General features: G+C 43.2%; 2 non-coding genes and 2 pseudogenes across 2 annotated transcripts; 3 read left to right on the plus strand and 1 right to left on the minus strand.

The window, feature by feature from the left end:
* The first annotated feature begins 529 nt into the window (after positions 1 to 529).
* LOC130839559 (phosphatidylinositol-binding clathrin assembly protein-like) lies at positions 530 to 6,821 on the plus strand (annotated as a pseudogene).
* Positions 6,211 to 6,374, plus strand: LOC130841143 (U1 spliceosomal RNA). Its single transcript, XR_009050181.1, has one exon. It is a non-coding gene; the product is annotated as a U1 spliceosomal RNA (small nuclear RNA).
* A 443-nt stretch (positions 6,822 to 7,264) lies between the features above and the next one.
* Positions 7,265 to 7,428, plus strand: LOC130841071 (U1 spliceosomal RNA). Its single transcript, XR_009050114.1, has one exon. It is a non-coding gene; the product is annotated as a U1 spliceosomal RNA (small nuclear RNA).
* Positions 7,429 to 8,352: 924 nt separating this feature from the next.
* LOC130840702 (transcription initiation factor TFIID subunit 11-like) lies at positions 8,353 to 8,989 on the minus strand (annotated as a pseudogene).
* Between the last annotated feature and the right edge of the window lie 3,854 nt (positions 8,990 to 12,843).

Below are 12,843 nucleotides of genomic sequence, written 5' to 3' on the forward strand. Positions count from 1 at the left end.
TGGAAGAAAATGTTGCATATAATAATGTCATCTTTTTATATATTTTTCATGGAGGAAGGGTCCATAAAGGCAAAAATGTGTAGGATCCTTCAGAGTCATAATGTGGTCCTTAACCCTTTTATTAGTGCTCATTACTCTTTTCCTATAATTCTGGCAGGTCTATTTCCCCTACAGGTTATTACAGGCAGAATCTATCTCCACATTACTACTTTTAGTATCTCCAATGCCTAGGCTAGTTGCTGGCACCTTAAGTTTAAGTGGCTGTAAATTACTACTTACATGTGAGTAACAACCTGAGAACAGGTTTTTGTTTTTGTTTTATTGTTTGTAGTACTTACAGTAACTCAAGGATACTTTGTGAATGCTGAAAATACTGGAGTAGGCATTGTGATCATCAGTAATAAAGTTCCCTAAGGGCTTACTGTATAGCAAAGGAAACTCAGTACTCTGTAAAGGCCTACATAGGAAAAGAATCAAAAAGAGTGGGGCATGACCATCACTCTCGTGGCTGGCGGCTGGCGATGCACGCATGGGGTCGTCCACCTCCAAGGCTGCCCTTGGAGCAACCACCGACGAGCCCACCAGGACCGAGCCGAAACACGTGGTGGATCTAATCCAGCACATAAATGGAACAAATATGAGTGTTGAGCATCTGGGTGATGTTCTTTCTGAGAAAACTGGGAGCAGCAGCTGGGTGGTGGTGCTCAAAGCCCTGATGACTGTGCATCACCTTATGGTGCATGGAAATGAGCATTTTATCCAACATCTTGCATCTAGAAACTCTTTGTTCACTTTACACAACTTCTTGGATAAAAGTGTCATAGAAGGCTATACTATGTCAACCTTTATCAGACGATATAGCAGGTACTTGAATGAAAAATCACTCACATATAGACTGATTGCATCTGACATCACCAAAACCAAGAAAGGGACGGATGGTGTGATAAGAACTATGAACACTCTTCCAGTTATTGAAACTCAGTTTGATGCTCTTAATTTTAATGCAAATCCTGATTAACTAACTAATAGTATAATACACACTGCTTTCATGCTCCTCTTTAGGGGTTCTGTTCGCCTCTTTGCAGCCTATAATGAGGGGATCATTAATTTGCTAGACAAGTATTTTGACATGAGGAAGAACCAATGCAAGGAAAGTTTGGATATTTACATCAAGTTCCTTGGAAGAATGACCAAATTGGCTCAGTTTCTGAAAGTTACAGAGCAAGTTGGAATTGACCAGCATGACATTCCATATCTTACTCAGGCACCCCGCAGTTTACTTGAGGCACTAACACAACATTTAGTGTCTTTGGAAGAGAAAAATGACATTTTAGCTGCTTATAGTGTGCAGCATGCACTGATTCCCTCCATCTCGCATAGTCCAGTTGTGAAAGCTTCAGCAAGCAGAGGTTGGTTTGCAGCCCACAAACATGTTGCAGCCAGACGGCAAAGTGGAAAAGCTGTAGCAGATGACCTGGATGGCTCACTGGTTAAGCTTGTAGGAAATCTTAACTTTGGAGAAAGGTCAGTCAACAAATCGGATGTGAAGTGGTATAAATCCTCAGAGATGGAAATGACTGGTGGAATGTATTGGCAGTTGAATAGCTGCACCTGCATATCAACCATCTGGAACCGAATTTCTATTCCTTGTGTTTCACACATAGGTCCAACTCCACTGGGCGCTCCTTCACTAATGGCACCTCAACCCATGATTTATACCCAACTGGGCATAGGGACCAGCAAGCCTTCTGCCCCATCCACAAGAAATAACACAGAATCCACGTAGAAGTACAAAGTGAAAAGATTCCGAATCGGAGGTGAAAACAAATGACGATCTTACTACAGCCTGAATTGAATCATCCACATATTCCAAGTAAAATAAACATTCGTTTGGACATTCAAAAAAAAAGGAGTGGATATATGTATATGTATAACTGATTCACTTTGCTGTACACCTGAAACTAATACAACATTGTGAATCAACTATACTCCAACAAAAATTTAAAGAGTTCCCTCAGCATAGCAAAAAGAGCCTTATGATATCTGTGAAATCATATCTGTGGGGGACACAGATAGTCCTAGAGGACTTAGTGCTGTGGCCAGCCTGGCAGTCATGGATACCGTGGAAACAGCAAACCACCTGGGATGAAATTATATCATATAACTGAGGTGGGCTGGATCACACTTTGTGGTTGAGGGTATCTAGCAGATGTCTAAGTAGAGTGACTGTAGTTTATATTGCAGAGCCCTGTGGATGGGAAGTGCAAAACCAGGGCCTGTGTGCATCAGAAGTGAATGCGTTCGGCTCCTTGAAATGGAGGATGTCTGTGTAGAGTGTCTGTAGAGTTGATCAACTTTTCTGGTAGTAGGCATTTAGATTCAGTTGTGTCGGCGCCATGGACTTCTTGACAGTCAAACCTGCTCTATGAACTTATATAACAAAAGTCGGCTTTTAAAAATTACTGCCACGCTCATTATATTTCTGAACAACCTTTCCTTGACACCCATGAGGCTAAGAGATGGGTGGAAATTCAGAGATGAGGTGAGACTCACAGACTTAGGGGCCATATCTATTGGGACAGAACATCTTAGTTGTCAGGCGCAGCATGATCTCAGAGGGATTGGTAGGTGTGCCAGTGCCGCCCCTCCCCAGGTATGTGGGAACTCTCCAAATACCTACTTTGCTGAGGGAGGGGCTGTGCCTCTCCACCTTGGCTTATTTGGGGCCTTTGAGTTAGTTGGTCACTGAGTTGTTTTATTCTGTGTATGAATATAGGTGTGTGTGTGTATGTGTATACACATACATATGGATATATATTCACTATAATTATTACTAAAAATTATCATTGTTCCCTAGAGGGTAAAATCAAGCACAAATACCTAAAGTATGGTAAAATCACAATTTGAACTTACGTCTATCTGATGCTAAAGCCTGTGTTCAAAACTAAGTACTGTACCAAATATTTCTTGTAGTGGTTCCACCAGCACTTGGTCTTCTCATTATGAAGAAAAAACAGTCTAACAATATTATTGAAAGTCTATAACCTGTGTCTCACAACTAGTAACATTGGTATCATTTCAGTGCATTTCCTTCCAGTAATTTTCTTTAATGATATATATACATTTTTACAAAATTGAAGTCATGGTATACATGCCATTTCATATTCCTTTTCTCTTAATCTTATATAATAATGTCTTTCATGTTGTTAATTGTTATTATATTACTATTGCTTGCTTAATACTCCATTTCCCTATTGTTTTGATTCTAGGGTTTTTGGGTGATTTCGATTTTTTGTAATTCTATGATGAACACCCTGTGCATGGGGCATTGTCTTTCTCTAGAATTACTTTCTATAGTTAAATTAAATGACATTTCTAGGTCAAAATGTATGAGCCTATTTTGGGCACTAGATGTATATAATTAGGGTTAAAATTTTTTTCATTATAAGTAATATATTTTTAAATGTATTTATTTATTTATTGGCTGTGTTTGGTGTTCATTGCTGCTCATGCGCTTTCCCTAGCTGCGGCAAGCATGGGCTACTCTTCGTTGAGGTGGCTTCTCTCAATGCCAAGCATGGGTTCCTGTGCATGGGCCTCAGTAGTTGTGACATGCAGGCTTAGCTGCTCCGTGGCATATGGTATCCTCCCAGGCCACGGCTCTAACCTGTGTCCCCTGCATTGGCAGGCGGACTCTCAACTATTGCGCCACCAGGGAAGCCCGTAAGTAATATTATAGTCATGTTACAGAATATGTAGGGGAAAATACATTAGTCCACTCTCCTGTATTGACACTAACATAATTATGTTACTTTGCGTTTTGATGTATTTCCTTTAAGTGTCTTAAACTTTGCCTTTTTAGAAACAGTTTTAATCTGTTTAGTCTGTATTCAATTTCATATGCTGCCTTTTTTGCATGCAGTGTTACTGCAATTTAGGCTTTCCTCTCATTCTTAAAAACTTGCAGTTCTTTTTATAACTAACTATCAATCCTGAAGTTAGAAAGAGATATGGACTTTGAAAGATGAAAGGAAGCAGGGAAAAGTGGTTTTTAGAGTTTAAAAATATACGTTACCTCTCCTCCCTCAAGTAACAAAGCATTTCTTAAGATGACTAATATATTAAAATAACAGAGAAAACTACTAGAAAGTACCCTAAGACATCATCATTAATTATTCACAAAGATATATCTACAAGGCTGTTCATTGCATTTATATATATATAATGGCAATAAACTAGAAGTGATAGAATATTGATATAAATTATGACAACATATAACAAATGTAAAATGTCACAAACCATCGTGTGAAGTATAATTCTATTAAAAATATATATGCATAAAGGATTGGAGTTACCATATATTCAGTATAATATCAAAATGTTAACAGCGGTAATTTCATAGTGGGATTGTGGTTAATTTTAATGTTTAAAAACACTTTCTTTTCCTGATTACCGACAAAGAAAATTTTATCACTATTGTAATAATGAAAAATACCCTCCAAAAATATGAAACAAAGCACTTACCAAAGGGTTGCAAAATATGCCACCCCAAAATGTGTCACTTTGGCATAAGGATTATTTTGTGCTAAAAGCACTGAAAGGGACTTCCCTGTGGTCCAGTGGGTAAGACTTTGCTTTGCCAATGCAGGGGGCACAACCAAATTAATTAATTTTTTAAAAATGTCTAAAAGTGCTGAAAACCAGCAGCTGTAGAAGAGTGGTCTGACCTCCCTTTCTTTTTCTGAAAGCGGGAGATAAAACTCCCAACTGAAAGATGTTTTCCCTAACCCAGGGGAAACATTGCCAGAGAAGGGGGCCAAAGCTGAGAGATTTCTGTACAAACAGGTCTTGTTAAAATAATTATCTTCCTTTAGCCTCCCCATATATGTTACTTTTCCACAGCTGTCTCTCTTTGTTCAACTGACTATAAAAACATTCAGGGTTCCACTTTTTGGGTCTTTATTTCCTTATGAGGGCTCCTGTGTCAGATAAACTTTTTTTAAATTAATTTTTATGTTTTGGCTGCGTTGGGTCTTTGTTGCTGTGCGCAGGCTTTTGTAGTTGAGGTGAGCAGGGGGGCTACTCTTGCTGCAGTGTGAGGGCTTTTCATTGCAGTGGCCTCTCTTGTTGCAGAGCACAAGCTCTAGGTGTGCAGGCTTCAGTAGTTGCCCAGCATGGACTCAGTAGTTGTGGCTCACTGGCTTAGTTGCTCTGCTGCATGTGGGATCTTCTGGGGCCAGGGAGTTAACCCACGCCCCTGCATTGGCAGGTGGATTCTTAACCACTGTGCTACCAGGGAGGACCCCCCAGATAAACTTATGTTAAATGAATTTGTATGCTTTTATCCTGTTAAACTGCCTGTGCCAGTGTAATTTTCAGACTGGGCCAGAGACCCTCACAGAGTAGAGGTAAGATTTTGCCTCCCACACACCACCAAGCCTGTGGCACTATAGTTGCTGCAAACAGTTGTTTTGCCCAAGAGCGCCTAGCCAGGAAGGGCAGAAAGGGAAACGCCATGTCATCTATTTTCACTGTCTAAATAGAACAGAGGAGCACCCGCTTTGTTATCAAATCCAGGCCAGATGTTGCTTCCCTTTGCGCGGAGAACTGCAGACACTCGAATCTTGTTGACGTCAGATTTGTGTCCCCAACCACACGGACACCTGTCCAGAAGCGGTTGATTGGAGGGTCTTGAGGCTGCATTTGACGCGCATTCTCCTGTTAAGCTTTTTTTTTTTTTTCCACTTTACATTTTTGGGAAATGGAGATTGAGAGAGACTTGCGGGTATGACCTAGTCCCAGAGTGGAACAGAGATTCAGACTCGCATAACGACTCGTAACAAATCTACGCCTGAACTTTTGGGTATGACTGCAACGGCGAAGAGTTTGAAAATCTTCCCAGCTGCACTGGTCGATGAGCGTCTTCTGGGTCGGCGCGAGGCATAGCTAGAGCGAACTAACCGCTTCTCCAAAAGCAGTGACAAGTGACAAGAGGCGGGGATATGTAGATGAGGGGCGCGGTGCCTGCTGGTTCGATTTTATTCGCGGAGCAGAATTTCTCCTGAATGTCCAAAGGATGTGTTCTGGTCAAAGTCATATGAATAAATCTGCAGTTTCCAATCGAAGGCCTAAAGAATTTGCAATATAATTGACCATACGTTTATTGTGTGCTGAGTTCGAGGGTGAGGTGCCAGGCTGCAGTGCCAACTCATACTTACCTGGCAGGGGAGATACCATGATCACGAAGGTGGTTTTCCCAGGGCGAGGCTCATCCATTGCACTCCGGATGTGCTGACCCCTGCGATTTCCCCAAATGTGGGAAACTCGACTGCATAATTTGTGGTAGTGGGGGACTGCGTTCGCGCTTTCCCCTGGTGTGATTCGTTTAAGAAAAGGTTGTAACATTCCTTAGTTGTTTTTTTTTTTTTTTTTGGTGGGTGAGTTTTCTTTGTGTCTGGGGGTATGAGAGAGAGTGCTGGGTTTTTAGGAGCCGTGAACGCCTATGAAGACTTTGTTGCCGGTGGTCTCTTTTTTTGCTTGTTTTGGCTGCGCGTGGCCGTGGAGCTTGTACCTTCCTCGACCGCCAATCTAAGGTCTCTAATCTTACTTTTCCCCCAAAACATTAGTCATCTGTTGTTGTTGTAGCGGATTTAACTACCAGCTTTAATGACTTGAAAGGAACACGGTTCTTAACCGTACCGGACATCGGGAGCTGATGCGGGGCTTCCTGTCTCCCAGGGTTGAGTCCGTTCCTGGCTTCTCCCTCTCCCTACACGTTCCTCGCTGTGGTCCGTCCCTCCGCTTTCAAAGCCCGCAGTTGAAGCAGTCTGCCTCCTCTTCTCGAGGGCCTTTGGTTACGTTAGGCGTACCTGGCTCGTTCGGACTACCCGCCCCCGTCTCAAAGCTTAATCACATCCCTCAAATCTGTTCTGTCACGAAGGGAGGTAGCGTTCACAGGTTCGGGGGGTTGAGACGCGGGCATCCCCAGAGCCCGGGGCAGCTGTGTCTGGCGCTGAGGGTTGACGTCACTGAAAGTGGTTGGAGTATGTAAATAGGCGCAGTGTCTGCTGGGCTTGTTCACATTGTACATAGATTTGTTATGGTTCTGCAAATGTCCCGATATAGAAGATGTTGTTGCCAGGCTTTTATAGTCTGGAGAAGGCTTTCTTCGTAAGTGACGGTCTAGAGCTTGCGTGAGGAGAGTGGCCGTAAGTGCGAAGTGTATGGAATGTGAGGGTGAGGTGCGAGGCAGGCGGAGCAAGGCATACTTACCTGGCAGGGGAGATACCATGATCACGAAGGTGGTTTTCCCAGGGCGAGGCTTATCCATTGCACTCCGGATGTGCTGACCCCTGCGATTTCCCCAAATGTGGGAAACTCGACTGCATAATTTGTGGTAGTGGGGGACTGCGTTCGCGCTTTCCCCTGATAAAAGCGGTTCAAAGAACAGAAGTTATTGAGGTTTTTACTAGGTTTTGGGATATGACTTATTGTGTGGTTTATGGTGGTGTACTTTTATAGTATTTTATAATGGGTTTTTTTGGTTTATTAGAGTAGAGGTTTGTGTGTAGTGAAAGTTGTAAGACAGAGAAAAAGTTTGTAGTCTGAGAGAAAGTTGTTTTATCCACCCAGGGTAATGTCTTGGTGTTTACGGCAGTTGTTGAATGCTGGCTTATAGAAATGGTAGTGAAGTGTGTTTGTAAGTCATCTTGTCAGGATGAATTAGTGGAGTAAATAACTGTAGGAGCCGGTTGGTTAATAAAGTAGTTTACTATCGTTCAGAACCGTTTTAAACCTTAGTATTCTGCAGAGGGTGGTTTTTTTGTTTTTTGCAAGCTGGAAAAGAGTTTAATGATCATTCACCAAAATTCATGGCAGAATCTTAAATGTTTACAGGGACAAACTATTCCACTACTCCTGCTATCATTGAGTCCTTCGTGGTAGAAGTTTCTGGTTGTTTCATTTACTTAAAACAGTTGTAAGAAACAGCCTAAGTTATTGCAACTTCAGGCTTCAGCGTGAAACCGTCAAACTCTCTTGGAAATGTTTTCTTTCTGAAAGCAGCATTCCTGTCCAGAAAATGCTAAGGCCCACCAACCTTTCTTCTTCCAACTAGCCAGTAATAGTTAAATGCCTCACAGTGCCCTCAGAGGTCCCAATATTTAGTCAAGGCAAGTATGAAACAGGTTGCATGCCTTCTATGTGTAATGAATATCAGAGTTTTGAAGAAGACATTAAAAGCATGGAATCCTTCGAGGACTGAAATACTAAAGCATCAGTGCAGAAAGTCTCATGCAGTAGGAAGTCTGGAACCAGTACTTCTTTCAGTACCAGGCCCTTGTAGACTTTAGTCTAGAAGAAGATGATTTTTTTGTGCTTCGAGTTGGGAATTTGTCCCTTCGACTTTAACCTCCAAACAGCCTCCCTCATATGTTTGGGCTGTAGTGGTGACATTTCTCCCCACTTCTCACACACACCCAGTGCTTCTTCTACCACCTCCCCAGCGAAAACTTTGGAAATACCAGACATAGCAATAACAACATTCTGAGACACAGAGGTGTCAGTGATGGCCTGGATCAGCCTTTTAATGGCTGCCTTAGGGAAAGCTGACCGGCGGTACATTTCATAACGGTTCAGCTGCTCCTCAGAAAAAGAAGAAACCAGAATTTGCATCTTTTGAATCTCATCTTCATCCACTTTCTGCTTTTTCTCTTTCTTTTCTTTGGTATCTATTTTCAGTTTTTTGGCTGCAGGAGTAAGTAATGATGACTCTTCCCTTTCAATTGCTGTTAAATTGAGATATCCTGACTCTTGAGCTCTCCGTCTTCAGCCGTGGCCTCTTTCAATTCCCCATCTCCGTCTCCGTCAGTTTCCTCGGGGATTCCGTCCGTGTCAGTAACACCGGGGCCCCCCCACAAGCAGCACCCGTCTCATCTGACTCCCCTGTCTCTCCACCTTTTTCCGTGGGCGATTCGCAGGCATTATCCATGGCGGCGAGAAGAGGGGAGAGGAGATCGCGGTGCTGTCAGACTCGGCAGCTCAGGAGCTCCGGACTCGGCGCGGCCCCGCAGCCCGGCAGCCCCGCAGCCCGGCAGCCCGGCAGCCCGGCAGCCCGGGAGCTTACTTCCTCCAGAGGGTGTTTTTAAAAAATTATTTCTGAGGGTGATTGGAAAAAGAAAGGAAGCAAATTTATAAATACTCAGCGAGTGGTTGTTAGCATGTAAATAATTAACACAGTCCATGCTGTGGAAGACAGTTTTTCCCGTGATGGGGTGCCAGGTTGGTTCAGGTGGTAATTGAAGCGATGGGGAGGGGCAGGTGAAGCGTCGCCGGCTCGCCTCCTGTGTTTAGCCACCTTCCTAACAGGCTGGGGCCCTGCACCGGTCCATGGCTGGGCGGTTAGGGACCCCTGTGCTAGACCTGTGCCAGATGTCAGGTATTCTTTTCCTTCCTGAGTTCCCTCAGGGCTCACCAGCTCACCATCAGCGGCGGTTGCAATCACTAATGACTGTGACATCCTTTGTTTACTGACATGGCAAGCACTATTCCATTTCTCAACAGTATGGCTGTTCCTTCTGAGTACATACCCTAGAGAATTGAAAACAGGGATTTAAAGAGACATTTGAACACTGATATTCATAGAAGTGTTATTCGCAATAGCCAAAGGTGGAATCAACCCGTGTCAGTCAGTGGATTAATGGATAAACAAAATGAGGTGTATATACATAGTGGGAAATTATTCAGCCTTAAAAAGGAAGGAAATTCTGACATATGCTACAACATGGATGAATCTTAAGGACGTAGTGAAATAAACGAGTCACAAAAGGACAAATACTCTGTTTCCACTTACTTGAAGCACCTAGAGTAGTCAAATTCATAGACACAGTAAAATGGTGGTTGCCAGGGCCTGGGAGGAGGAGAAAATGCAGAGTTAATATTTAATGGGGTATGGAGTTCCAGTTTGGAAAGATGAAGAAAATTCTAGAGATGGATTATAGTGATAGTTGTACAACAGTGTGAATATACTCAATGCTACTGAACACTTAAAATTTGTTTGAAGTGGTAAATGTTATGTATATTTTTACCACAATAAAATAAAGAAGGAATAAAGGCAGTGTTATATACAAGCGAACATTCCAGTGTGACAGAGTCTGAAGATGCACATTGGATTTCTCCAGGAGTAAGAAGATATTGGGGTCTTTGGCCAGCAGCCCACTGTCAGGGGCACGGGGAAGAATAACACAGTAGCAGGCCCTCAATGCAGGCCATTCCAGCTGGATGAATGAAGTGGAGATAGTAACTGTAGACTCCCCTTTCAAGAATATTTTCCATTTTTTTAAATAAATTATTTCAATTGGTGATAAGCACTTTTTTAAAAACACACATTTATTTATTCATTTATTTGGCTGTGTCGAGTCTTAGTTGTGGCACAGGTATCTTTCGTTGCAGTGCTTAGGCTTCGGTGCCCCTCTGCGTGTGGGATCTTAGTTGCCCAATCAGAGATTGAACCTGTGTCCCTTGCATTGGGAGGCAGATTCTTAACCACCAGACTACCAGGGAAGTCCTTCCACTTTCTTTTTTTTTTTTTAATTAATTTATTGTTTATTTATTTATTGGCTGTGTTGGGTCTTTGTTGCTGCGCGTGGGCCCTCTCCAGTTACAGTGAGCGGGGGCTACTCTTCGTTGCAGTGAGTGGGCTCCTCATTGCCGTGGCTTCTCCTGTTGCAGGGCACGGGCGCTAGGTACGTGCGCTTCAGTAGTTGCGGCACACAGGCTCAATAATTGTGGCTCACGGGCTCCAAAGCGCAGGCTCAGCAGCTGTGGCGCACGGGCTTAGTTGCTCCGCAGCATGTGGGATCTTCCTGGAGCAGGGATTGAACCCGTGTCCCCTGCATTGGCAGGCAGATTCTTAACCACTGCACCACCTAGGAAGCCCGCACTTTCTTTTTTATAATTATTAAAACTTGTCCCATGTCTTTACTAAACTAAAATAAAACTATATACATACTCACATGCCATATCTAGTTATTATTAGTGTATTAGTTTGCTAGGACTGCCATAACAAAATACCACAGACTGGATGGATTAAACTACAGAAATTTATTTTCTGAAGGTTCTGGAGGCTAGAAGTCCAAGATTAAGGTGCCAGCAGGGTCGGCTCTTCTGAAGCGTCTCTCTTTTGTTTGCACATGGCCACTCTCTTGCTGCCTATTTACATGGTTGTTCCTCTGTGCAAGTGCCCCTGGTATCTCTTCTTATAAGGACACCAGTCATGGACTTCCTAGGTGGCACAGTGGTTAAGAATCTGCCTGCCAGTGCAGGGGACATGGGTTTAATCCCTACTCCAGGAAGTTCCCACGTGCCTCGGAGCAACTAAGCCTGTGTGCCACAACTATTGAGCCTGTACTCTAGAGCCCATGAGCCACAACTATTGAGCCTATGTGCCGCAACTGCTGAAGCCTGTGCGCCTAGAGGCTGTGCTCTGGAACAAGAGAAGCCACCTCAATGAGAAGCCCACGCACTGCAACGAAGAGTAGCCCCCCGCTCACCACAACTAGAGAAAGCCCGTGTGCAGCAGCAAAGACCCAATGCAGCCAATAAATAAATAAATAAATTTCTAAAAAAAAGAAAAGGACACCAGTCATATTGGATTATGGCCCCATTCTAACAGCCTCATTTGAGCTTAATCACCTCTTTAAAGACTTTATCTCCAATTACAGTCATATTCCTCAGAATGTACTGTAGATTAGGGCTTCAAATATGGATTTGTGCAGGGGGTAGGGGGAGCATACAATTCAGCCTCAACAATTAGCCATGTAAATCAAATAGGAATATGCTACTCTTTTTTAATGCCTGGAAATAGAAGGGAGGCAGAAAGGGAGGGCGGGGTGGGGTGGGGAGTGGAGGTGGGGAAGGAAAGTTATAAAGGCTTCAGTTCATATTTAAAGCAAACAATATTATCTGAGTCACTGTTTTTTGCTTAACAATGTTGTGATTACTAGGATGCTGTAGTCACTGACGTGGATATTAACAAATACAAAGAAAATAAAGTTAAAACACTCCAGTTATTAGCACTTTCCACAGTTTATCAGTGGATAAATTAAGAGGGGGTTACTTCTCATTAACTGAAAAGCCTCTTGGCTGGGGAAGACCCACAGAATGTGTCAACCTTTCTGGTGTTTGTTTCACTTCACCTCATATCACACCCTCTGTGTCTCTCTGTGGAACACTCAGTTACGCCCCTGATAATGCATGCTTGTTGATTCATGCAATTGGGACTTCCTTCTCTTACCCACTGTCTGTGGAGGACCAGTCTGGTGCCACTTGTCTGCCCTGCTAGACTAAGCATTGTGATGGCAGTGATCCTATTTTAGGTGTCTTACACAGCACCTGTCACATTTGAGACACATGGTAGGTCACAATCACTGGTCAGGTGTAGATGCCACATATGGAAAGTTTAACTTTCTCTGCATGGTTCTTATTGTGCACAGTAGCAGCTAACAACTACAGACAGTTCCTTGGTGCCAGGCAGAGTTCTAAGCACTTCACAGAGTATTTAATGTCTTAGCAGCTCTCTGGTTATTATTTACCCCCATTATAGATGAGGAAATTGAGGCCCATCAAGGTTATGTAATTTCTCCAAGGTCACACAGTTAGGGAGGTGACAGAGCCAGGACAAGAACTTCAGAGTCTGAACTGTGAATCCAACCCACACACTATCTACCCTCCTACATAAATGACTGCATTTGTATACTAACCTTACAAAGTTAATACCTGCCTGGGAATTCCCTGGCAGTCCGGTGGTTAGGCCTCCACGCTTTTATGGCTGAGGGTGCGAGTTCA

Source organism: Hippopotamus amphibius, chromosome 17, assembly GCF_030028045.1.
Source record: "Hippopotamus amphibius kiboko isolate mHipAmp2 chromosome 17, mHipAmp2.hap2, whole genome shotgun sequence".
Taxonomy (NCBI): domain Eukaryota; kingdom Metazoa; phylum Chordata; class Mammalia; order Artiodactyla; family Hippopotamidae; genus Hippopotamus; species Hippopotamus amphibius.